At 50.3% G+C, this 24,283-nt stretch overlaps 1 protein-coding gene and 1 long non-coding RNA gene across 4 annotated transcripts in view; both read left to right on the forward strand.

The window, feature by feature from the left end:
- Positions 1 to 515: 515 nt before the first annotated feature.
- Positions 516 to 8,809, forward strand: LOC137452618 (uncharacterized). Of its 2 annotated transcripts, none has more exons than XR_010990120.1 (3): positions 516 to 1,441; positions 5,500 to 5,694; positions 8,216 to 8,809. It is a non-coding gene; the product is annotated as an uncharacterized lncRNA (long non-coding RNA). The 2 variants fall into 2 exon arrangements; XR_010990121.1 differs by having other exon boundaries at positions 5,558 to 5,694.
- An 889-nt stretch (positions 8,810 to 9,698) lies between these two features.
- The window catches only part of RNF19A (ring finger protein 19A, RBR E3 ubiquitin protein ligase), a 49,549-nt gene continuing 34,964 nt past the window's right edge, over positions 9,699 to 24,283 (forward strand). Inside the window, exon 1 of one of the 2 annotated variants that reach the window (XM_068161147.1) lies at positions 9,699 to 9,890. The gene's annotated coding sequence lies outside the window, so the exon portion shown is untranslated. Of the gene's footprint in view, positions 9,891 to 13,978; positions 14,001 to 24,283 lie in introns of those variants that run through there. The other variant, XM_068161149.1, reaches the window with a different exon arrangement.

The raw sequence follows: 24,283 nt of genomic DNA on the forward strand, positions 1-24,283 counted from the left end.
TTTCCTACCTGACACAAACTCATCCAGCTTTTGTTCATGTCAGCTAAGTACCTGGCTGCAGTAATGGCTCCCAGTCACCACCACCATCACATTCTGTACTGCAGTGCCCTGACAGGTGGTGAACTGGGGTGACCTAAAGCTTAAAACACACACTTCTGGCACTGCAGAAAGACCTCCACATAAGCAGGGACCTCTGCTGCCAGTTTCTGTTCCAGGCAATAGTTTTGCACCAGTCCTCACAATCTTTGCTTTGTTCTGACTCAGCATTCCCTGCTGAAGTAAAGGGCAAAACAATCCAGCAGCAGTGGCAAGGTGAGGATCTCCAGATCTCAGCTGCCTGACTCACTCACTGGCAGCATTAATGCTGCAGCCACACAGAGCACTTCTCAGCCTGCAAGGCTGCTGAGCTGTTGCTCTGCCCTGTGCTCTGTGGTGGCACAGCCAGCTGACCCCATGTAGAGCAAGCCTAAATGCATCTGCATACCCTGCAGAACAGATAACCCCCACAACAATGCCAGAGAGCCTGCTGGCTAAGCAGCACAGCTGCCCCTTCATTGCTTCCAGTGGAAGCCAGGACTGCCTCAGCAGTTCAGCTTTACTGAAACTTGGAACAAAAGAAAAGTTTGAACAAGCTTCAGTGTCAAGTGTCAGTCCTGACCCTGTAGGCATAACTGTGGTGCAGAAATACCTTCCAGAAAGCAAGGACTAGCACAGCAGCCTCCAGAGGACTCACTTCTGCAGGCCTTGTGGTAGACTGCATCTGCAGTGAGTACAGGATTAGGGATGGTATCTGAGGGGAAAATGATCTCCCAAAAGGCAGGTGAAACCCTAACCCTTCCTTCTAATCATCCAGACTTTGTGACTCATTATCCTTGGGTGAGGGGAAATCTCTGTCCGTGTATCTTGGCCAGGAGTGAGTGGAGGGGGTGGGGGGATGGAGTGGGTGAAGTCTTAGGTGTCATGTGTTTAGCTGATCTAATGCAAAAATAGAAAGGAACCAAGGGGAAAGGAACCCTGTGAAGGCAAGCCAAGGGGAAAAGAAAGTTATAAAAAGGAAGCACCACCAACACAGAGAGCACCTTCTGCAGAGTTAGAGGCAGGCACAGTCCTGAGAGGAGCCAAACCCACTGAATCCTGCCTTGATTATTTTGGGATAGGAGGCAAATTCTAGCAGGAAAAATGTAAGATGCTAACTCAGGACACCTGGTTCTAGAGATTAGCAGCTGTGAGCTAACCCACGTGTTAAATGTATTTTAAACCCGTTCAGCTTTCTTTTTGAGGAGGGCAGGCAGAGTCAGCACGGCACCCAGGAGCTGGGTCACCCCTTTGCAGCATGACAGAGGTGAAGCCAGATGGAGGGCCAGCTCCTGGTGGGATCTTGTTGGACAGCAGGGAGCAGAAGACACATCCCAGCCTTCTCCTCCTTCTGCCAGTGATGCAGGTAAAGTCCCTTGGGTACAGACTGCACAGTGTGTGTTCTAGTTCTGTGGCTTGGAGCACCATGAAGAGGTGGAACTGCACAAGACTCTGCAAGGTGTGGTTCTGAGGATTATTCCATCCAGAAGGTTGTTAGTGTGGAAGCTGTTGTGGCCCCACTGCCCGTTGTCACCCATGTACAGCTGTCCTCTCATAGTTTGCAGCCAGTCTGAGGTATTTCCAGGGATGTTCTGCCAGCTATGTAGCTGAAAGGCTAATGGACAGCAGAACCCATGTCTGGTTCCCAGTCAGCCCTTCTATCCATGGAGCTGGTCTTTAAGGAAACTAAAAGAAGCAAGGGCTCACACAGTGCTGCTGTGGCCTTCTCACTCCTCACAAGCCCTCTCAGTGTGCAGGCTGACTGCTCTGGACTTGGAAAGAAGCAGCCTGTGGGATGTGTTCCCTCCCTGTCCAGGCCTGGAGCTTTCAGGGGCTTTCCTTGAAGCCTCACTCCAGACACTCCGTTGGTCATCTGCCAGTTCAGCCTCCTTCCTTGCACATGTAGGAGAAAAGATTCCCCTCAGGCTTGGATCTGCAGCTGATGGTAACACTGCTGGAGACAGCTCTGTGTCATTCCTGTGCTGTTGTGTCCTTCAGGTCCCCACTGCAGCATGGGCCCATGAGGTACCTGTGATGTCACCTCAGGGCCAGCACTGCAGCCTTGTGTGTGGATGCAGGGGCTTGGCTCACCCTTTGCAGACTGCATCCTGGGAGCATTTCTTGGAGCTAATCTCCAAAGCCAGCGACCCAGGCATGTGGGGGAGGTGTCAGGAACTGGAGCTCAGCCCTAGACAATGCACATTTCTGTGAGCACTAGCTTAGGCTGCAGGATGAAGCAGCTTGGTAGACAGAGCCTCACCTCTATCAAGAGTCTGGGGCACTGCATCAACGATTTTCCTTGATACTTCTCTTTCTCTGCAGCTTGGTCTGAGTGGTGATTAGACTGAAAACCTTTGGCTGCTTCAGATACTTTCCCTTGCTTGTATGTGGATGGGACATTTGAGACCAGCAGTTCCCTTCCAGTCATGTTGCATCATGGCCAAACTAGGCAGGTCCTGGTGTGCTGCCTACCATGAATCAAAACTATTTGGAGCTCTCTGTCAAGAGTGGTGCTGTTTCTGGGGAAGCTCTCAGCACTGCAGGTGTTGCCCTCTCTCTGTGCAATGACTTGGTCCAAAAGCTGCTTGAAGTCTTGGGAACTGTTTCAGAGATGATTGGAGTTGGATGCTCCTGGCCACAAGAAATTGCTGTTTAGCAACTTGTGTCTGAAGTCAGCTTCATGCAAGGAGGCAAGAGGTTCCCACCTCACTCTGGAGGGGGCTCTGAGAGGCCTGCTGCTGGCTAGCCTGAGGAGGGAGGCACCACAGAGGAGACGTCTGGGCAAGAGGTGAAGGCCACAACTGCTCCTTTGTGAGTGATCCCAGTAAACAGCATAGTTGGCAGAGATGTCAGAAAGGAGGCCTGGTCACAAGCACAAGACTTATGGTGAAACTGCCCCCTGGCAGTGGCCTCAGAGTGCAGAGGAGAGTGGCTGTGCCTGGTGATGCTGGGGAGAGCCAGGCTGCCTCATGTCCTCTGCCCAGCAGTGGCTGGGGCTGCAGGGTGTTACACTGCAAGCAGGAATTGCCAGGGAGCCTGGCAGAGCTGTGCTTGCAGCTCCCCATGCAGGGCAGGTGACCCTCCCCACGAACAGCTCCTCTGCCCTGCTGAGGCCAGGAGAGGATGCAGCTCTGCCAGGCTCTCTGGGCAGAGGCCCTGTGTCCTGCTGCTGCTTGGCTCTCACTGCCAGGTACCCTCTAAGCAGGGGCTAAAGCCAACCACTCCTCACCAGCCCACACCTCTGACCTGTTCCACCAGCACCACAGCTGTACACACTGATGCTGCAGCCAGGGCTCTGCTTCTGTCAGCTCCTCTTGAAGCCAGACATAGTCAAAGCTGTGTGGACTCTCTCCATGAGGATGTGATGGGGCCCTGGGGGCACCCACAGCCCAAATTGTCCTTGCCTAGGGACCCCATTTCAACCCTCTGGGGCCATCAGCCCCTGCCCCAGTGACACAGCAGGGCCAGTCTCCAGCTCCTACAGCCCTGTTCTGCCTGTCCACAAGTCCCACTGAGCCAGGCCCATCTGTGAGCTTAGGGCTCCAGCCAGGCCCCAGGGACATGCTGATGCCCAGGGCTGAGGCTGCCCTGGTGCCCTCCTGCTGCCTGGTTCAGGGCTGGGGTGGGGTGGGACAGGTCCTGGGCTCCAGGACCTGCCACCATGAGAAGTCCCTAGCTTGTGCTGCTCCCTGACAAGATGGTTTTGTGGCCACAGGAGTCAGCATCTGCACACTGCAGGTTCAGCCAAGGACCTCTGCCTTGGTTCAACACTTGCTCATGACAGATGTGGAACAGCTGGCAGGACCACAGGTGACAGCATGCAACAAGGTGTTGTGTGATGCCATGCCTGCCCAGAACCTCCTCCTCATGCTGTGCAGGCTGGCAGTGTCACCCTGAGTGCAGACTCTTGCTGCCTTCACACCCATGACATCCTTGTAGCTGCCCTGCCAGCAGACACTGTGAGGTGCTGCCATGGAAAAGCGCTCTGCTGCTGCATGCCCCAGGCACAGGGACAGAGGTACCCTTTGGCCCCTGCCACACAGATGCCTGTGAGGGACTGCTGGTACTCAGCTGTGGCTTGAAGACATGGAGAGAGACAAGGCCACAAGGCCTGTTGTGACACTTTTGGAGGCCCTGTACCGTCGGTAGCAGACTGTGGCCATGGTGCACACTGAAGTGGGATCCCCCTGGGCACCAAGCACCTCCTTCAGCAGCCTCCCCTGTCTGAGTTCATCTGTGGATACCCTGCAGATGAGCAGCCCCAGGAACTGGCAGTGCCTGGCCAGCTGGTGGTCTAGGACTTTGTGGTGCAGCATCTTGCCATGAAAATATGAAGGCAGCATTATAGACTCAAAGGACAGCTGAATCTGAGCAGATAACAGGGCCCCAGGGCAGGCCAAGTCTAAGTGTTCTTTGGCTCTGCCACAGATGGAGCAGGCATGCTGCTTGAAGGACCCTCTGACTGCTTTAGGACCACCTCTAGAGAACAGCATGGGGTTCTTGCCATCATGATTGAAATATTTTCACATCTGGAGAAGCTGGGGACAAAAGTTCCTTGGAAGGCCCTCAAGCACACTTACCTCTGTGCAATGTTTGCCCCTGCCCCACTGCTCTCACTCTGAAAATGGCAAAAATCCTCTTGCTCAAGATTTCCAGAAACAGCTTCACTCTAGGCAGAGGCTGAGCACATAGCTTCCCAACCCAGAAAAACACAAGTTTCAGGCTGCTCTGAGTTAAGAGATGAGGAAAGCTCAGGGGACTAGAATGGAAACAGTGTTGTGCAACAGAAGTGACAGTCTGCTGCTTTTCACAGTCTAATGCTTACTGCATTTGAGTTTCTGTCTCCAAGAAATTGCACTTAGCTAAGGATACAGCCAGTGAGAGCACTGACCTTTAACAAGGGCTAGTGCCAAGGAAATACACAGGTAGCGCATGTGCAGCTCCTGATTTCCAGAACAGTCTCCAGAACTTGAATATTACACCCAGGAGTAGAGCTTTGGATGTTCAAGAAATGCTAAGGTCACAAACCAGCCTTGTGCAGAGTTTTGGAGCCTTGCAGTTTGAGTGGTTAGGATCCAGCCAGTTTATTTCTAGTCTCTCTCTTTGGGGCTAGAAATAAACCTATTAAACTGAATCATAAAGTCAGAGAATGTTTTGGGTTGGAAGGGACTTTTAAAGGTCACCTAGCTCACCCCCCCTGCAGGGAGCAGGGACACCTTTAACCAGATCAGGCTGCTCAGAGCCCTTCAATGTTCAGGGATGAGGCATCTACCACCTTTCTGGACAATGTGCCAGTGTTTTACCACTCTCAGAACAAAAAAAAGTCTTCCTAGTCTAAATCTCCCCTCTTTTAGTTCCAAACCATGGCCCCTTGTCCTGCTGCAGCAGGAGCTGCTAAACCAACTGTTCCTGTCTTTCTTACAGGCCCCCTTTAAGTACTGAAAGGCTTTGCTAAGGTCTCCTGGGGCCTTCTCTTCTTCAGGCTGAACAACCACAACTCTCCCCCAGCCTTTCCTCACAGGAGAGGGGTTCCAGCTCTCTGATCATCCTTTGCAACCTTTCCAGCAGATCCACATCTTTCTTGTGCTGAGGACTCCAGAGCTGAATGCGGTGTTCCAGGTGAGGTCTCACCAGAGCAGAGGAGAGGGGGAAAACCACCTCCTTTAACCTGCTGGCCACATGTAATGGATTTAAACAGGTTTAGCAGGTTTAAGTGTGTTTTCTTTATTGCAGTAGGCATGTTCTGGGGGCTGCAGTTGTAGACATCTTGAGTTTTCTCCCCTTGCTTTTTCTTTATTGACTTCTACAGAAACTGTGTACCAGATGCTGTAACACTGAGATATCTGAGATGTGTGAAGGGGCTGTGGAAGACTTCATGTCTGAAGCTCTCAGCCTGCACATTGTTTACTGGTGTCTTGCCACTTTGTCACTTGGATCAGTGTGGCTGCACCTGTATCAGACAGCTGTTTGACACTAATCCCTTATCCTAGGCTTGTCATCATGGTAACCCTCTATTTGAATATCCTTTCATTCTTATCAGCACATTAATGCTGCCTTCTGAGAAAACCCTAACCTGGTTTTCTTATGGGGTGTGCATTCTGTAAGCCTCTGCTCTGAGTACTGCTGATGCCAATCAGTGCATGGCAAAGAATCTTTCACCAGGGGTGAGCAGAAACCTGGCAGAGTTCAACACCTACTCCTGTCCCCTGCGATTTGTATCCTAGCCATGCAAATATATCACAGTTATCAGTTCTATATTGCTATTGATTAGCATTGCCTATTTTTGCCTGGCTGCTCTGCTGTCAATGGCTATTGCAGATATTTTAGTTCATCAAGGGCTTTTAATCCTTCCCTCTTTGGTTTCCAGTCAGAATGCATTTCCACACTACATTTTCTCCAGTGGAAAAATTGATCTAGCGAGTTCTCATCCTTCCCTGTGCCACTTGTTCCTGCTGCCACATCAATCTTCTGCTGTGCTCTTTGTGCAAATGCAGCCATCTGTGGGGCAACACTGTAAGACAGATCAGGAAAATCTGGGGTGCTAAAAATAAACTCTCCAGGAGGGGAAAAAAAAAAGGAGAGGAAAAACTGGCAAGACAGTTGACCTGGAAAATGTAGGAGAGTGGTGGATCCCCAAACAAAGGGGGTTCTTCAGACCAAGATGAAATAAAGGTCAGGGACACAAATATGGGAAAGGCAGAGGATGTCTCCTTTTCCCTTAAAAGTGACATACTGGAGACCAGATGATGGTCGAGGCTGCAGGAAGTATAAACTGATCTGTAGCAAAAATGAGCTGGCCTTGCCAGTTTCATGCTGAGGATGGTGCTTGAATATTCAGATAAAGATTTCTAAGAGGGCCTCAGATGTAGGATCAGAGATGTAGAAACATTAACTCCTCATATTTGATACTGCTCCAACAGGAGTGTAAAGACCATAAACACGTGAAATCCTGGCCCAATGCGCTGGATCTCAAGTCCCCTTTCAAGTGAGATGGCAGTGTTTCCCATCTGAACACTAAACCTACACTGAGGCCAGCAGCCCACACAAGCACAGACTATGAGGGTATACTAAATTAAGACCATGTCATACCCTTTCTCCAGTCCCTACCACCAGGGACTGGAGGAAGGGCGCTGTTCTTCCTCAGTCCTGTCTGCCCACCTCAATTTTTGCCCATCCACATTTGGCAGTATGTTCTGTGTCCTTCCATCTCCTCACAACATGCCAGGTGCTTTGCTTGGAGGGCAGTGTCTTTGTATTCTGATATAATACTTCATACTTTTCCGCCAGCAGCTGAATTAAATACCCAGACTATTTCAATCCTAGATATTCTGCAGAAAGAGCCTTGGAAGGACAGGCTTGTTTGTGTTGGGACATCTTGCATGCTTCACAAAATGCAGCGTGTATGAGGCATTTCCTCCTTGGTAAAGGCTCTGGGCAGCCCCTGCTCTTCCCTAACACCTCTTTGTCATCCAGGTCTGTAATGCTAAGCAAGCAAGCAGATTAAGTGTATCTTCCCTGCGTCTCAGAACAAACCACTGCCAGTGTTTGCGTACTGCTTGTGCAGGATTGTCCCTCCTCCTCCCTCTGCTTTCTGCAGTTTGTTAATTGACTATTTTAAATGCTTCTGATGAAAAGCACCACCGACTCCCCTCCGGGCTCTGTGCTGCAGAGCTCTCAAGAGGGTGGCTGGCTGGAGGCTTGCTTTGTCCTGCATCAGCTTGAAGGAGAAACCATCTGACCCCCACAGTGACCACTCTCCATCTCCAAGTGCAGAATTTTAAAGCTCCTGGGCTCCATTTCCCTGCAGCTCTCCAGCATTAGCCCAAAGGCTTCAGAAGAGTTGCACTGATTCGCTCAGTCCCTCTGGGCACTTAGAGAGCAACGCACGGCTGTACTGCAGTGCCTTGCTTGGTGCTGGCTTTGCTTTGTATTGGTGGTTGCACCTTTGAGTTGATGGAATGGTTTGCCTCTCCCATTCCAGTCAAGATTTGTTCACTATCCTGTCATGCCATTGATATGCTAATGTTTCTGTCCCCTTCTTAATTTTCTTCCCCACATTCACCCCCTGCTCTTGGCTTTCCTTTTTCTCCTCTCATTTCACAAATGTTAATTCTCTTCATTCAATTTTCCTGTACACAAGAAAGTGGCCAAGGTTCTACCCTGCAAACAGTTCTGTGGAATACTCTTTTGCATGCTGAATACAACGGCACCACTCACGTCCCTGAAGGGGCACGGACACGTTTGTAGTACTGGAGCCTGAGGAACTCACCTTGCTACAAGCAGAGAAGGAGCTGCCCTGGTTCAAACACAACACACCAAAATTCCAGCATAATCTCATTGCCCTTACCCTCATTTCCCATTTCCCCTCCCTGTTTCTTGTAATCGCCTCTTCTGTCATACCAGATCAAGTGTTTCACCACGGAATGACTTCCATTCACTCTTAATTTGATGTACTGGAAGTAGTTCTATTGACTTAAATGGAACTATGCACATAAATAAAGGCAAGTCCCCAGGCAAGCCTGTGCACTGGAGATCCTGCAGGGCAAGCAGGGTACATTTCATTAATTTTACTTAATTAATTTATTTGCAAGTGTTGGGTAATTAGCAGCTTCTTCCAGAGCAAGCTTTCAGGTTTGGTACTAGCTCAGTGGAAGCACCACTAGTCATCCATAAGCACAGGACACACTACAGTGCCAGAGGATTCAGAGATTACGTCAGACAGCATGAATGATTACCTGGAAAAAAAAAAGGGGGAGGGGGAAGGGGGGGGAAGGCACACGACTTCAACGCAATGCAATAGTAATGATGCTCACATATGTCAGAGACAGAGCTGAGGGATTCAGAGCTGCACCAGTGGAGGTGAGGGGCAGCCAGCAGGCTGTGGCAGAGGGCATCAGCTCAGCCGGGACTGCGGGCAGAGGGAATCCCGTGAAAGACTTGGTGAAGGTGGGTGGCAAACGGAGACACCGAACAATGGGGATGGATGACGTACGCTGCACAGGCGGTGGCAGATCGGGAACTGAGCGGGCGAACGCCAGCGCCAAGGGAGCCAGGCGCTGAACTGCACTTAACTACAGGGAGCAGAGGCGTGCCAGGGAGGAAGAACTGGGGGCAAGTTCCGAGAGAGCTTCTTCAAACGGCAAGAAGCCGGGAGAAAAGAAGAAACGCCTTATGTTAGTGCTTTAGGACTAACTGAAAGCAAGGTGGTATGGGATCAGTGCTTGGCCCTTCCGGCGAGTGAATCAGCATTCGGCGACACGACCCTGCCGGAACGCCTCAACAGCTCGTTTCTCGCTTTGCACTCGTACGTTTCAATGGGTGCGAAGCCCCCGGCAGAGCCAAGAATGATTCGGTGTTGCCGCTGCTGGCGGTAGCGCTGCGGAGCCCCCGCGCATCGGCTGCCACCGGCGCACAGACACCGCCCCAGAAGCGGCAGAGAGCGAGGAAGGGGGAGGCTCGCCCGGCTCCCACCGCCCCCGCGGCCGGGCAGTGCAGCGGGGAGAGTGGCAGCGCCCCGCGGCGAGCGCGACGCCGGCGGCCTGCTGGGGCCGCCCCGCCCCAACGGCCGCCGGGGAGGGCGAGGGGCGGCACCGCCGTGCGCCTGAGCTCAGCGCGTCGCGGGCACCGGCCGCCCTCCCCAGGCAGAGCCGGCCCCAGCTCCGCGCCGCCGGGCTCGGCACGCCCCGCTCCGCCCCAGCCGCGGCAGCGCCGCCCCGTCCGTTCCTCACACACACGCACACCGACACCGAGACGCTTCCTGCGTGAGGCCGGGCCCGGGCCGCTGGGACGGCGCCGTTTCCTCTGCCGCCTCGCAGGTACCGGGGGTGGGCCTGTGGCGGGGCAGGAGGCGCGGAGGGGCCCGGCGGCGGCGCGGAGCGTCCCCCGCCTCGGGCCTCCGCTGGCGACCGGCAGCCGCCGCCGCCCTGAGCGTGGCGGAGGGCGAGGGGTGGAGCGGAGCCTTCGGGCCGGAGCCGCCTCTGGGCGGGGGCCCGAGCCCGAGCCCGGGGTGAAGTGGGCCCGGGGAGGTTCCCGCTGCGGCCGTGGGAGCCGCGTCCCGGGGGCGTCCCGGGGGCTGGGGGGAAGTCGGCGGCGTCCGGCGCTGCTCCTCACATTGCTGGAGGGTGAAGTCATCGTGCCCATTGTCTCCCCTCGGCTCCCCCCGGGCCGAGCGAGGGGCCTGTCCCGCCCGGAGCCGTGGCGGAGGAAAGGGGCACGGCCGGCCCGGGCCTCCCACCGCCCGCGGTAGCGGGGAAGCCCCGGCTGGATTCCGGCTGGGCTCGGCGCAGCGGGCGGAGGTGTGCTGGGAGGAGCTGCCGCACTGAGCCCACCCGGGTGGGCCGTGGCGCCGCGGGGAGCCCCTCGGCGGGCGCCTCGCTCCCCGCAGCGGCATCAGGGCGCCCGCGGGCCCCTGGAACTCCTGCAGTTGAACTTACAGGACACGGGCAGAGCAGTGCGAGCCTCTCCCGGGCCCTCCGCGCAGCCCGGGGGGCAGGGCTTGCACGGCCCCCTCCCCACCGCCCGCCAGTTTCTAGTTGGCCTCCCTGTGCTCCCATGGCCACCCCGGATGCGGGGGGAGCGGAGCAGCGGGGGGCTTCCCGGTGACGAGGGTGTTGCACCTCGGCTGTGAAGGCGGTAGGGGGACGAGCGGTGGCGATAGCCAGCGTCTTGCCGAGTGTTTTCCTTGCCCGGGTCCTGCAGAGCTGGGAGTTCTCCACCTGGCCGTGTGCTGTACGCACAGCAGCTATCGCAGGCACGTCTTGGGAGGGCTGGGGAAAACGGATAACAAACAAACAGCGTGAGTGTCAGTGGGCTGAGGAGGTGTCGGTCGGCGAAGGGGAGGTGTCCTCCTGCCTTGCCCCTCCTGCTCCAGTGCGCTTTTGACAGAAACAGCCGGGGCTTTGCCAAAGATACGGGACTGGAGTTATGGGGACATGCCGAAGGGAAAGTAGTAGAGAATGCAGTTGGTGCCGAGCAGAGAAATCAGAATTTGGAGCTTTCGTGGCCTTGTGGTCGCTTACTGGAAACGCGCCAGTGTTCCTCTGTGGGGAGCACAGCAGATCTTGTTTCTGTTAAAACACTCGGGTTGGCATTGGTACTGATTAGTGCTTTATCTCCACTGCCATCAAGGACGGCATGAGTTTGGAAAAGCAAAGGGCAGTTTGGGAAGTGGCTCTTGCAGGAGCTAAGTCAGTACACAAAACTATGAATAAATTCATTTAAAAAAATTACTTCCCCCCTTTTTTTTTTTAATGATGAAAAAAACCCAAACCATATTTGAGTATCTGATTAAAGGATTTTCACTAAATTCATTGGAAAGGCAGGTTTTCAGTTTAATACCCAGGTCGAACTGAAGTACGAATTGTGAGTTACCCAGCTACCAGAATTCCCTTGCGTGCTGAGAAGTGATGGCTGTGTAACGTTACCCAAGAGCTTCACAGATCTGACCGTTATTTAAGTAAGCATTTAAGTGCTTGTACTTGCAGCCTTCAGAAAGCCCTGCTAAAAAATTGCTGCGTGAAGCAGGCCTGCTCAGTGCAGAAAATGAAAACGAAAGTTTGACTTCTGCAGGCTGGCAATAATGCTGCATTAAGAAGCCCGGCTGGCTGGAAGGCTGAGGTGTGTGCGACTCTGGTGTGCGTTTCTTGAGGTGCAGCAGAGTTTCAGCTGCGCTCTGCCCAGCTCAGCGCTTGTGACATCCTGCATTCTAACTGCTGTGTTTGTACGGTCAGCTGGTTCTGAGTTTCAGGACATCAGATCGTCGTTTCTAAAGGAGAGCATTGAAATGTGTCTGGGTGGGTTTCTTCTGTTCCCTTTCCCTTCCGTCTACCAGACCAGTGGCACGTTTCTGACAGAGAGCCGTCATCAGCTTTCGGTTAGTTATGGTGGCTGAGGCTCAGGAGGGAGCAAGATGCTGGGCAGGTCTGTTTGTTTACCTTTGCAGTGTGTACAAATCCCGGCCTCTCCATTAGTAAATGAATCATTAAAGGCCATTAGCTGTGGGATTCCCAGCTGGCATTAATACAGGCATTAGGACAACTTGGTTTATGTGAATATTACCAGCCCTTGAATTCTTCTGGCACTTGGGCCTTTTGTGATGCAAATGTGTGTAGAGGTTTTTTTTCTCTTATTTAAGTGCTGCTCGTCACAGCAGAGGCTTCAGACTGAGTTTGTTCGGTGTGTTCCTAATCAGTCCAGTTTGTTGTCGTTTTGTTGGGGTTTTTTCCCTCTTTGCAGGGGCCTTTCTGATCCTTAGTCTTGCTGAAGTATTCCTCACAAAGATTCTATTCCTCCCCCCCCCCCCCCCGCCTTGCTTTCCAGGGAAACAAAGTAGGATGCCTCAATCTTTTCAAGTGATTTTTGAATCCTCTTTTGGAGGTGCTGAGGAAGGATCTTTGAACTTTGAAGTACAACTCCCGTTCAGCACCACTGTCCTCGGAGGGCTTTCAGCCAAGCCTGTGGTCTCCATTATGGGGTCAGTTTACTCCGGCCCATGGTCACACATCCATAATTAGATTGGTGAATTGTATGTAAACACCACATACCAGCCTAGCAGAATACATTTTAATACCTGACTAGGACAAGTTGGATGCATGCTTTAGGCTCTTTTGAGTGTGTTTTGCTTTGCTGCTGAGTTGCAGGTCAGTCCAATTCTGCCTCGGCGTCGGTGAAGGCTCCTTGAAGGACTGGTTTGCTTTGCTTCCATGGAAGTCATGGCATAGTTCTAAGAGGATTTAACCCTACCCTGAGGTTTATCCATGGAATAAGAAAGAGGAAGAGTGCTTCCATTGTAGTTTGTGTTTTGCATTGGAAAGACTGCTGTAGGTTTTCCTGCTCCTAAACTGTGGGTTGAAGTCAGTCACCTGCCGGGTGGCCGATGGTGTCTTGCAGATGGCCAGAACGCTGCAGCCCTAACTGCGATTTACACAACGTGAATAGCTGTAGAGTTGGTTTGTTTTTCTGAAGGGTGAATTTCCAACGGGTTCACTTCACATCTAGATCCCTGGCACCCATCTGGACAGCTGATAGAAAAGTTGCTTTAACCTGAAGCAACAAAGAGGTTTAATGAAGTGAGCTTAAATAAATGTTACGTCTACACAGGTGCTTCCTCAGGCGTTAGAACTTCCTCTCTATCGAGGCCCAGTGATGCCTTCAGCAAGACATTTGAAGGGTATCGTGCAGAAATAAGTGTTTGTACCAGTTCAGTCTGGTGTAGCCACTTGTTTTTGCTTCCTCAGTAGAGCACAACTCTGTTAATGCAAGTATCCTGTTATTGTTCAGCACAAGCTGTCATTGTGGGGCTATGTCAGTTCTGGTCTGTTTCCATTTATAGCTGAAATAAATTGCTGTTAAACAAACATTCTTCCATAGGTCCTTTGCTCCTTCCATAAGGCAGATTAGAGCTCTTACTCTAAATTGGAGCCCCTGGCTGTCCTCTTCAGTCGTTGTGTTTAGGAGGTGAAGAACTGCTTCAGCAGGACAGCTGACCGGCGAAACTGTCTGCAGCAAGGATCGCGCTGCTTTGTTCTCGCTGTGCTTGCTGATGCTGCATATCTTAAGAAACAGAAAGTGCCAGTTCTAAGGTTCTCGGTTAATGATCAAATTTTTCACATCAGACCAAACTCTGTCAGCCACAGCAAGGTAACTGCCTTCTGGTTTTATCTGAGAATCATTACAGAATACAGCATTAACCAGGCTGGAAAAGACCTTTGAGCCCAATCTATCAGCCAACGCCGTCTAATCAATTAAACCATGGCACAAAGTGCCTCATCCAGTCTTTTTAAACACTTCCAGGGATGGTGACTCCACCACCTCCCTGGGCAGCACATTCCAGTGGCCAATCTCTCTTTCTATGAAGAATTTCTTCCTAACATCCAGCCTAAATCCTTCCTCTGTAAGATAGTTCCAGCTGTACAGGAAGACTTCTGGTGAGACAGTTTTATCTCCTGTATGTTTTCAAGGAACGGTTTGTAGGGAGTGTGAAGTGGCCTTGCACTTTTGGGGGGGAACTGCTGAATATTGGAGGTTCAGGCCTGACTGAGGGGTTAAGTTGCAGCGCTGCCCGGACAGCATTTGAGCTGTGAGATCACAGCCCTTGTGTGCTGCACCTTTAGTTTGTTTTGAAATGTTTATATGGACTAGCCACGTTAACTGCTCTTAAATGAGAGCCTTTCTTAGCACCAGCGTGGTTGCATTCCAGGGGAAGAGACGACTGCTGCTGCAGTGCCTGGGTGCCTGGTTCGGCCATTGCCTTTGCTGGTGGGAGAGTTCAGTGAAACTGGATAAGGGGAGGGATGCTTTAGCAGCTCTTCTGCGGTATTGTCATTCAAAAGTCAGTCTTGAGAAGAAACGTTTATACCTTTATTTAGGAAATAGCAGGCTTTTGTTCTGTGGAGATTAGGTAGTTGGTGACTACTTGGGGCTTTCTGTGACCTGAAAATTGAGGGCCATATGCTCAGCCCATATTCAGTGCTGGAGCTCATCCTTGTGTCAAGATCTAATTGTACCTCGACAGTAAATGTTTTGGGTAAGTGTTAACTGAACACCTGCGTGGGGGCTGTGTGTGATAAGTGATGGTACTGGGAGTGCCTGTTGAGACACGTTGTTTGGCTTTTCTCCTTCATATCAGAATGCTTTATGTAGGGACCATCCTGTTGTCCCTCCAACACCTAGCAGTGAAAGAATGCTTGGGTAGGAGTAAACAGTGACTGTAGTGAGACCACCCAGCTGTCCAAGGAGAAGCCTGCTGAGAAACGTTTTCGTCTGGACAGCCCTGGGGATATCTCTTACTTTGGGTCTGCCTTTCACGTTTCTGTAACGAGCAGTCTAGTCTGTTGATGGGTGCTAAGAAAGGGGACTGTGAGGCTCTGTTCAAAGTTGACAACTTGACTTTTAGCATGTGTACTGGAAAAGTAATCTTTAACAAAGACTTCTCTACTCTGTGTCCTTATGGAGGTGGCCCTGACTGTCTCTTCCTCGAGTCAAATACAAACAAAGGAAAGCCTTTAAAATTACTTCTCTTCTTGCTGAGTTGAAGACCTTCCTTCAGTTCCCCGAGAAGAGCAATTACCTTCTCAGTTTCCTTCTACCTGTGAAGCTGTATCTGATGCTTTTTGTTTGACTTTCCATTCTCAAGTAGAAGAGTCAAGCTTTCCTTTGCATGACACTGCTAAAAGTACCATTTAGGAGAGATGAGGCCCTTTGATTCAGGGCCAGAGATTGAGTTAACTTCTGGGTCCCTTTTAAGCAGAGAGATATTTAGTGCTTATAGCCCGTGGAGCCAGGCTGTTTCCTTCCTGAGGGGTAAGGTTCTGCAGCCAGTGCAAGGTTATCTGTGGGACTGCAGGGAAGGAACCTGCAAAGCTGCTGTGCTCACCCTTTCACTTCATTTCACAGCAGCGCAGTTTTAAGCCATCTCCATTTGGACTGAAGGCTTTTTGTATCAGGTGACCAAAAATATTTTCCTTCCAAAGTTCCTGCCTGCCTGGTTACTTTTCTGTCTGTCTTCCCCTTCCCACTTCTCTTTGCTGTTGCCTTTCCCTCCCCTCCCCTTTATGTGGCAGTCCCCTTTGGGTCAGGCTGTGGCTGTGGTGGCTGTGCGTAGCTGCAGCAAAGCAGACTTTGCCTTCTGTGACCTGGCACTGGGCAGAATTTCAGCCAGGGTAAGAATAGAAGTGAGCCCTGTAAGCTCAGCACAGGAGTCCTGGGTCTTTCCATTATTAACAATTAAAGATGATACCAAGGTGAATTAGGTAAAGGATTAACTAACTAATGAAGAGAGTGAGGATGAAGAAAGAAAATGGTCCTGCCTTGCAAGAATTCGTGGTACTAGGATTAGGTGCTGCCTGCCTGTCTGGCCAGGCAAGGAGGAATCCTGTCAGTGTTTACTTAGTTAGTAGATAAGGTGTATGATGTGCCAGATAAGCTTATCTTCTGCTGATGAATTTGGAACTTTGCAAGGAGGAGTTGCTTGGGGGTGGGGGGAGGAATGGGTTAAAAAATAGAAGCATCCCTTCTCATCCTCCCCAGCAGTGCTTCAGCTTTTTCTCTAAACCAGTAGGCAGTGAAAACGGTTTCTTCCCACCTCCTACACCCTGCTCTAATCAACATAATCTCTGGGCTGGATCAAGACCAAGAAGTATTGTTTGAGTAAAATACAGAGACAGCTACATGGGTTTGTTTCCACCGTTGCTGTTGTCTGCCTTGTTCTGAGGTGTGAGGTCCTGCTGTACTTTTTAAGGGCTATACAGCCATATCCTTTTTCTTATCACAAAGGCCATACAGCATTACCTTTCTGTTTTAAGGGTAACAGTTTTGAAATCACAACTGCAGCCTACATTCACTCAGACTGCTCACAGTATGCATTTTAAAGCCATTTCATGGGGGGGGAAAAGTGTGAACCACAGGAGGCTGTGTTTGTGCTGTGGATTCTCTCAAACCTTCTGCAGATTTGCCTTGGTCCATCTCTAGTGCTTAAAAGTAAAAACAATCAAGAGTTTGTATTTGGATCTGGTTGGTGTTCCTCCTGAAATTCAGGAGAGCACTCTTGTGAGGGGACACTGAGTAGCTTGGTTGTGCCAAAAGGCACTCTAGTGAGAGCAGGAATTTGAACTCAGGAAGGAGGGAGCTTCCTGCTGGTGGTGCACTGAACAGCCCCACCACACTCCATAGCAAGCAAGCCTTGGTCGGTGCTTGTTTCATCTGAAAAAAGCCATGTAGGTGGTGAAGCTTTCTTCTGAAGCAGGAACTGTGCACCTTTGAAGTTTAGCTGAGATGCCTGCTTTGTCTGTATGGTACTGCTGTAGAGTAGTGGAGTGTGGGGAGTTTTGAGGAGTTTGGTGATGAAAATAAAACTTGGGTGATTTGATTTCCTTCCAAAAAGAAAGATTCTTAGCTTTACTGCAGCAGTTAGCTGACTGACTTGCTCTGCTCTTGTGATGTGCTCATGTCCACAGAGTGAAGATAACTGCCATTCCATGCATCTTACTGGCATTTTAAGGTTTCAGATCAGGTTCTCAAATGTTAAGAAATGCCAGAATTAGGGTTGAAGAAGTAGCTATAGTTTGATTACCTTCTGTGCCTGCCTTTATTAACTTCTAGTCCTTAATTCTACAGCTGTGCTTTCTTGATTCCTGCTCCTTCCCTGCAAATGCATTGCTCAGTACATCTACGCTGTCCCCTGGGGAGTCCAACTTAGTCTGTAGGACAGTTCCTGTGTTGGTGCAGGCTTCAGTTGTCCTTGCAGCTACCACTTCCATAGTTTGGGTTGTAAGATACTTTTTTTTTTTTTTGGGGGGGGGGGGTATAGAGTCCAGCCTGTGCTCAAAGCAGGGCTGCTCCTAGGTCAGGTTGCTCAGGGTCATGTCTCAGTGAACTTGGACTGTTTCTGTTCTTGGGGGTGTCTGCTTTTTGGCCCTGACCTCTCATCTCCATGAGTTTAATTATTCTCCCCCTCACCATATCTGCTTAGAGCATCTTCTGCATCACTGCCATTTAGTAGTGGGACTTTGGAAAGGATGTCAGCTTCCTGGCTGTCTCTTCTGGTACTTTGACCCAGCATATAGAATAGAATAGAATAAACCAGGTTGGAAGAGACCTTCAAGATCATCGTGTCCAACCCATCAACCAATCCAACCCACCTAAACAACTAACCCATGGCACCAAGCACCCCATCAAGTCTCCTCCTGAACACCTCCAGTGATGGTGACTCCACCACCTCCCCAGGCAGCCCCTTCCAATGGACAATCACTCTCTCTGTGTAGAACTTCTTCCTAACATCCAACCTGAACCTCCCCTGGTGCAGCCTGAGACTGTGTCCTAATACAAGATGTGCTTTTTGCTGAAGGCAGAGTATCTTCTGCCATGCCCAAAACGTGTGAGCACGTCTGTTGCCACCTTGGTGGAAGGCTGGTGAAATGCACATCCTAGATGCACAAACCAGAGAGAGTGCAGATTCCAGCTTCAAAGGGTGCTAGTGATGAACCTCTCCAGGGGAAAAAACCTGCACATTGGGGATAGAGTTTCTTATCTTCATTAAAGTGTGTCCTGGGTTTTGGGGGGAGGTTTGTTATTTGCTGAAGTAGTTTGGTTGAAATAAGAGTGCTGGGGGGGAAAAAAGTGTAGAACTTTCTGCCTAGTTTGGGAAGATTCTAAGCAGCTTTGGAAGTAGGATGTTGTGGTGGGAAGTGTCAGGCAGTCATCACAGTTACTAGCCTTCATTTTAATAAGAAAGTCTTCACTTCTGCAGAGAATGACACACTGAACTGTGCAGATGAGGTGAATCCCAGTGCACTTAACTCCTCTGCTTCACTTTCTGGTTTGCAGTCACATGGTTGTATTTTTTGTCGGTTTGACTTAATCTGTCTGCTTACATTCTCCTCCCCCATGACATCTGCTGTTTAACCATGAGAGGCTGTATCCATCCTTGCTGGAAGCCTGCTGCTGCCTTTTGTAGGGCTGCTGTACTCTTTTGTGTGCCTGTGGAGTAAGCTCTGGCAAGTGATTGCCTTTGGGGAGTCAGTCCCACAGAACAGTGCAGCATGGCAGCTATGCTCTCAGAGCAGCCTGCTAACGACAGTATTGATTTATCAAATAGCTGCAGTGGCTCAAAATGTTAAACCTGTTACCACCTCCTATGTATTAATGCCCTCTTCTTGGAGCCTACTAACACAGTCATCAATATAATGAAGGTGAGGCCCTTGCTTCCACTCAGATCTGGAGACTGAGCTGAAGCCTCTCTTAGAGGCAGCTAGAAACTGAACATGACTTCACTCTGAGGAGTGGGAGGAGGCCCTCTTCTGAAACTGCTGCAGGGTAGGTGAACCCACAACAGAGACACAGCATGGGCTGCTTGTGCTGGTGTACACCACCTTCAGGAGGTCTTCATCTGTAGGACTCCAGAACTATGTAGCAAAGCTTAGTGAGCATAAAACCCCTCTGTAGCAGAGCCCCTTGCTCTGGACGTTGCAGGCCATGCATTCCCTTCAGTGTGCTACATTTCAGAATGCAGGGAAATGACTTCAGAGCTTTCTGCCTTCCTGGGGAGCTTGTCTGCCATGTCTCTGTCTGCACCGAGTTGTTTGTGCATTGCTGGAGGAAATTAACGTATGAAAAAGCTGCAAGCTGCCTAAGTGCACATGGATATCATTTTGTAAAAGGCTTTTTCCCACAGAAATGCATTTTGTGAAGTTATCTGGGGCTTAATTAGCTCTAAGCAGCTCCAGGTGTTAGTGAGAGCTGCTTTATAAAAGCAGAAGGGAGGCTGAAATAAAAGAAGGGGACATGGAGAGCGGTGTGGGATCCTATGGAATTCACTCGCGCTTGGAAAGCTTTTTGTGTGGTGGTGGTGGTGGGGTTTTGTTGTGTTTGATTCTTGTTTGTTTGGGGTTTCCTAATCTGTCATGTCCCCAGGTGTTTTATTTTACTGTGATTTTGCCATTTCATTGTAGTGCTGTTGAGGATCATCTCCATCTAGGCACAGCTTGAAATGACATCCCTGTTTCCCTGCACCGTGAGCATTTGATTTTGTGCTCAGGGCCATGGAGCAGTGCCTGGGAAAGAATCTCCTGTGGTTGCCTTCCTTCTGTTGAGTAGTATGGTAAATATTCAAGTGTATGTTCTAGCAAGTAACTTAAGGAAATGCTTGAAAGAGCTCCTGTGCTGACAGACAGTTCCTTTTGAAGAAGTTTAAATAGCTTTTCAATGACATTATACACCTGCTTCCTCTCCTGCATTTGTGTAACTATTTTCTTTGGAACTGTAGGAGGAAATAAATGGTTCCACATAAACAGTGAAGCTCCTGATTTCAAAGAACTTCCCTGAGAAGTGAAATAACTTCACTTTCCTCTCACAACTGAACCAAACCCCAAACCTACCTTTGTAACACGCTTCTATGCTCCACGTGTGCAGATGTGAAGGGTTTGCCTCTTGGGGCTTTTCTGGGGAACAAATTACTGACACAGACACCTTGAGTGAAGTTCCATTAGGGCCATGGTTTAGAGGTGGACTTGCTAGTACTGGGTTGATGGTTGAACTTGATGACCTTGAGAGTCTTTTCCAACCTGCTTGAGTTAGTGTTGGGAAAGATTGCCTGGATTTACTCTCATTTGTTGCATGTCTTTGCTATGGTGATGTAAACAAGCAGGCTTCACTTGGACAGGCTCCCTGGATGAGAAGAGGCAGCAGAGCTCCCTTTTTTTCTGCAGTGATGCTGCAGGGCAGTGTCTTTTCTTCTTCAGTGACTCCTTACCTAGAGTATCCCCAAAATAGCCTAGATAGCATCTGTTCTCATGCTCTGCTTAACCAGGACATTACTTAAGGAATATAATTAAACCATAATAGTTTGTTGGGTTTTTTTTCCCTGCTGGCAAAGGCTGCTTCATTAGGATGCCTGCAGATATTTGATCTTCCAGCACACTTGTATATGCACCACAGCTCAAGATGTTCAGATGTTGGGCTCCCGTTTGTTTCCATTGTCCTAGCAGTAACTGCAGTGTTGGATGCTCTGGAAGTTGTAGCTTGCTTGGCCCTTCACTGGCAGCTCAGTTCTTGTGCAGAGCTGACCTGTGAGGGCTGCTAACCCCAGCCTCTTAGGCTGCCCAGTGCATGTACTCTTGCTGTGTCTGCAAGTGCTGAGCATACACTTCACAAAAACCTGATGCTTGTTTTTGTTTGCTTTGGTCTGCTCTCAAACCCTTCTATTCAAGTCTGCTCCCTTATTGTCATGGTCTGTAACCCAGTGCTTTCAGCAGCCTCCTGGAAGGAGCAGAATTGCTGAGATCTCTGTAAGTTCAGCTCGACTTCACAGCAATTTTTTTTGGTAGTTTGGGAGAAACAGTTTTCTAAGTCCGTGGTTAGTGAACTGCTGTGTTCCTATCACAGAGTGGTAGGGCTTGCTGTAAAGAATAAGAAAGGGGAATCACCTCTGAGCTACAGTGTGGTGCCTGTTTTGACTGTGGGTGCATGGTGAGGTGTTCAGGAGGTATCTGAGTACCCCTGCTGTATCCTTGTTTTCTTTTTCTTTCAGCAGCTGATGGAGTGATAGACAGGTCCAACTTCCCCTCCACCTTCAAAACAAAAGCAAACCAAATCCAAGTTCCTTCCACAGCCTGGACTGACTGGGGAAGGGAAGGAATCAGGCTTTGGGCTGGGGAGACCCTGTTTCTTTTTCACTGGCTACTTGGCAGGGGCTGGAACTTCACAGCCTGGGGTTAAGCCTCTAAACCAGACAGCAGAGTCAGCTGAGAGACATGCAGCGTGCTCCAAGGGAGTTGCCACACCTTTAACAATGCTTTGCAAATGGGAAAAGAGTGCTGGCAGTGTGCTGTGCAATGCACTGTGGTGACAAAAGCCTTATCTCCTCAAGAGGCAGTTTGGAAAAGGTTTGGGTTTTTCCTTCCCCTGTAGGTTATTTCTGTATAATCGTGAGGGGGGAATATTTCAGTCCAGAGTTGAAATGGAAGTGATTAGTGTGGTATCTAGTTGGGGCTACAGCCTGGCTCTGTTCTTCTGTATGTGCAATTAGGCAGCTGTCTTAGAATGTCCTGTGACATCCTGAGTGAAAACAGTTTGACTTTTGGCTCTCTCAGGAACGTTTTGTGGAAAGGCCTTTCCTTGAGGAGCTGGCTTGTGTGGTTTGCACATGGTTATTTTTCACTCCTCTTCAATAAGAGATGGGACAGGGGACAGCCCCAGGTGCTCAGGGGCCTTAGCATTTTCCCCTTCCCCACACCTTGCTCTGTCTTTATTCTTTCACTGTGAAAACTTGGTTATGAGCATTGTCTTTAAAGCCTAACACCCATGCTTCTGAGTACTTGACATGCAGCCAGACTTCTTCAGCCACTGTAGCCATTGGGAGATTCTTACACTTTGTCTCCCAGCTGGCAATGAGGGACCCAAGTGAGAAGGGGGAAATGCTTCCTCTGCTCTTAGTTCTCTGCCAGGTCAAGGGGCTTGAGACAGAGGCCTGCAAGATGCCTACTGCCAGCTTAGAGGAGGTACCAGAAGAGGTGGTGAGGAAAGGCAGCAGAGGGAAAGGGCTAAGTGTGAACCTTGAGGAGGAGCAGGAAGAGAAGGTTTTGTGCTGGGACAGGGGAGTTGTGAATGCTGAAGCTACTTAAACAGCTGCTTTTAAACATTTTGCTATTAGATCCCCCTGTTTCCCCCTGTTGTTTCCCTCCTGCCATACCTGTGTCTGTGGCTCACCACATTGAGCATTTGCAGAAGAAATGACAGAAGACAAGCAGAGGCTGCCCACAGCTGTTAGCCTCAGCCCCTACTGACTGCTGGCCAGCAGCTGGGCTGGCAGTGCCATGTGGATTTGGTGCCTGGGGAAGGAGGGTTGGGAAGGTTAAATGAAGCTCAGCCCTGGGCAGCCCTCCTGCTCCCACCCCGTGTCTGTTGTTGCAGGAGCAGGGATCTGTGTCAGGATTTATTGCACCTTCTGGTGTTCCTCCGTGAAAATGTATCCCCCAAGCTGTGGTTTGCAAAGCACTGCAGCACACTGTGTCTGCTGGGGGGAAGGCAGCTCCGTGGGGCTGTTTCCCACTTCAAAACTGCTTGGCCAGTAGGAATCAAATCATTCATGAGACAGAAGTTTCAGAGCAGCTAATTCTGCGTGACACTAGCTAAGCTTCTCACCTGGTATCTGCACCTTACTACATCATAACGTTAGTGTAAGAGAACACTCTTCTGCTCTAACAACAACAAATGCTGTTAACATATAAACCCTAAACATCAGCCACTGTAATCAGAGCGTGCCTGGGTAGAAACCCAGAAGGAATGCTAGAATGCCAAGAGTCTGTGGCAGCCTCTTCTGTAGCATGGTGGTGGGCAGGGCCCTTAGGAGTTAGATTTTGTTCTCCTGCATTCCCATCTGTAGGCATTCAGGTGTTGGTCTGTGGGCAGCTCCTGCTGTCAGTGCTCAGCAGTTTTGAGCCTGCACAGTCCTATACTGACACACAGCAGCCTTAGTGCTTTGGCAGCCTGCAGTATCTAAGTCCTCTTTCAGGTGGCAGTTTCAGCTTTGGTTTCTTGTTTCCCCTTTTGCAAATTAAAACAAAACAAAACAATCTTTCATTGCAGAACCCCTGTGAAGATTTCACTGGAGTGCTCCTGGTCATGTTTTTGAAGCAATGAGTCTGGTGAAAGTATCTCCTGAGCTTGTGTTTGTGAATTCAGTGCTGTATGTTGTTGCAAAGCAGAGGATGGGCAGCAGTAAGGCATGAGGCCTCATTTCAGAGGGAAGAGAGGAGCAGCCATCCCTGGAATGAGGCCAGTTCCAGAGAAATCAGGGTGTCTCTGATCTAACTGGAAGTTCAACAGCCAGACCCAGCCTTTAGGATTCTTCCACCTGGCTTGGTGGCCTTCTCCCTAAGAGCTGGAAATGGCTGCTGGAGCACCAAGTGGGCTCCAAGCAGCGGTAGTCTCACTGAGCTTCACTGTCCTGGTGCTGTGCTCTCAACTTGTCCCTGTAGTAAGCAGCCAGCTGCTTGGGTGAGAAGAAACTGGCCCCATTTAATCTACCCATCTGCCTGCAGCACCCTGGCAGTTGGATCTGTGTTGGGGACAGAGGACAGAGCTGGAAGTGGTGGCGAGGATTGGATGCTCACATCCAACCATCAGATGTGCTGGGGTTGGACCATTGCATCACCTTCCAGTGCATCAACTGTGCAGTCCAGTGGGATGCTGATTTGGGTTTTTATGGACAGGTTGCATTCTGGTACCCTTAATTTTTGTGCACACCAGTGTGCAGTGCTAAATGTCCAAACAGTTCTTGGTGTGGCTCTGTACACCTCTGTTACCCATAGAAAGCTGTGTTTCAGAAGCAGGTGGCACGAAGTGGTGTCTGCTGCAACCACTTCAGCACTGGTGAGGTGATGCTGGCAGCCTTGCTGTGCAGTTCTGCCAGCTGTGGCATAGCTGTGTTGGGCTGGCTGGCAGTGCAGGTAAGTACACTGCAGGAACACTGGGCTCCATGTGGAAACCATCTTGCTTATCACAAAAATGGGTCTGTCCAGGTCATTAGAGAAGGCCTGGGTCGCTGAACTGTCTTGGTACATCTTGATAGTCTAGACAAATGTAAAGGGTTCTAAAAGATGTCCTTACTCAGGTGGCAAGTTGAAGTAGAACCCCTGGTTATGGCGAATGCTGAAACAGGCATCACCCAAATGCGTGTGGTTGTTAGCGAGCGAAACCGAAGGAGGGGGAAGAT

The sequence above is a fragment of the Melanerpes formicivorus genome, unplaced genomic scaffold (assembly GCF_026170545.1).
Source record: "Melanerpes formicivorus ecotype bairdi unplaced genomic scaffold, bMelFor1.0.p_v2 SCAF_56, whole genome shotgun sequence".
Lineage (NCBI taxonomy): Eukaryota > Metazoa > Chordata > Aves > Piciformes > Picidae > Melanerpes > Melanerpes formicivorus.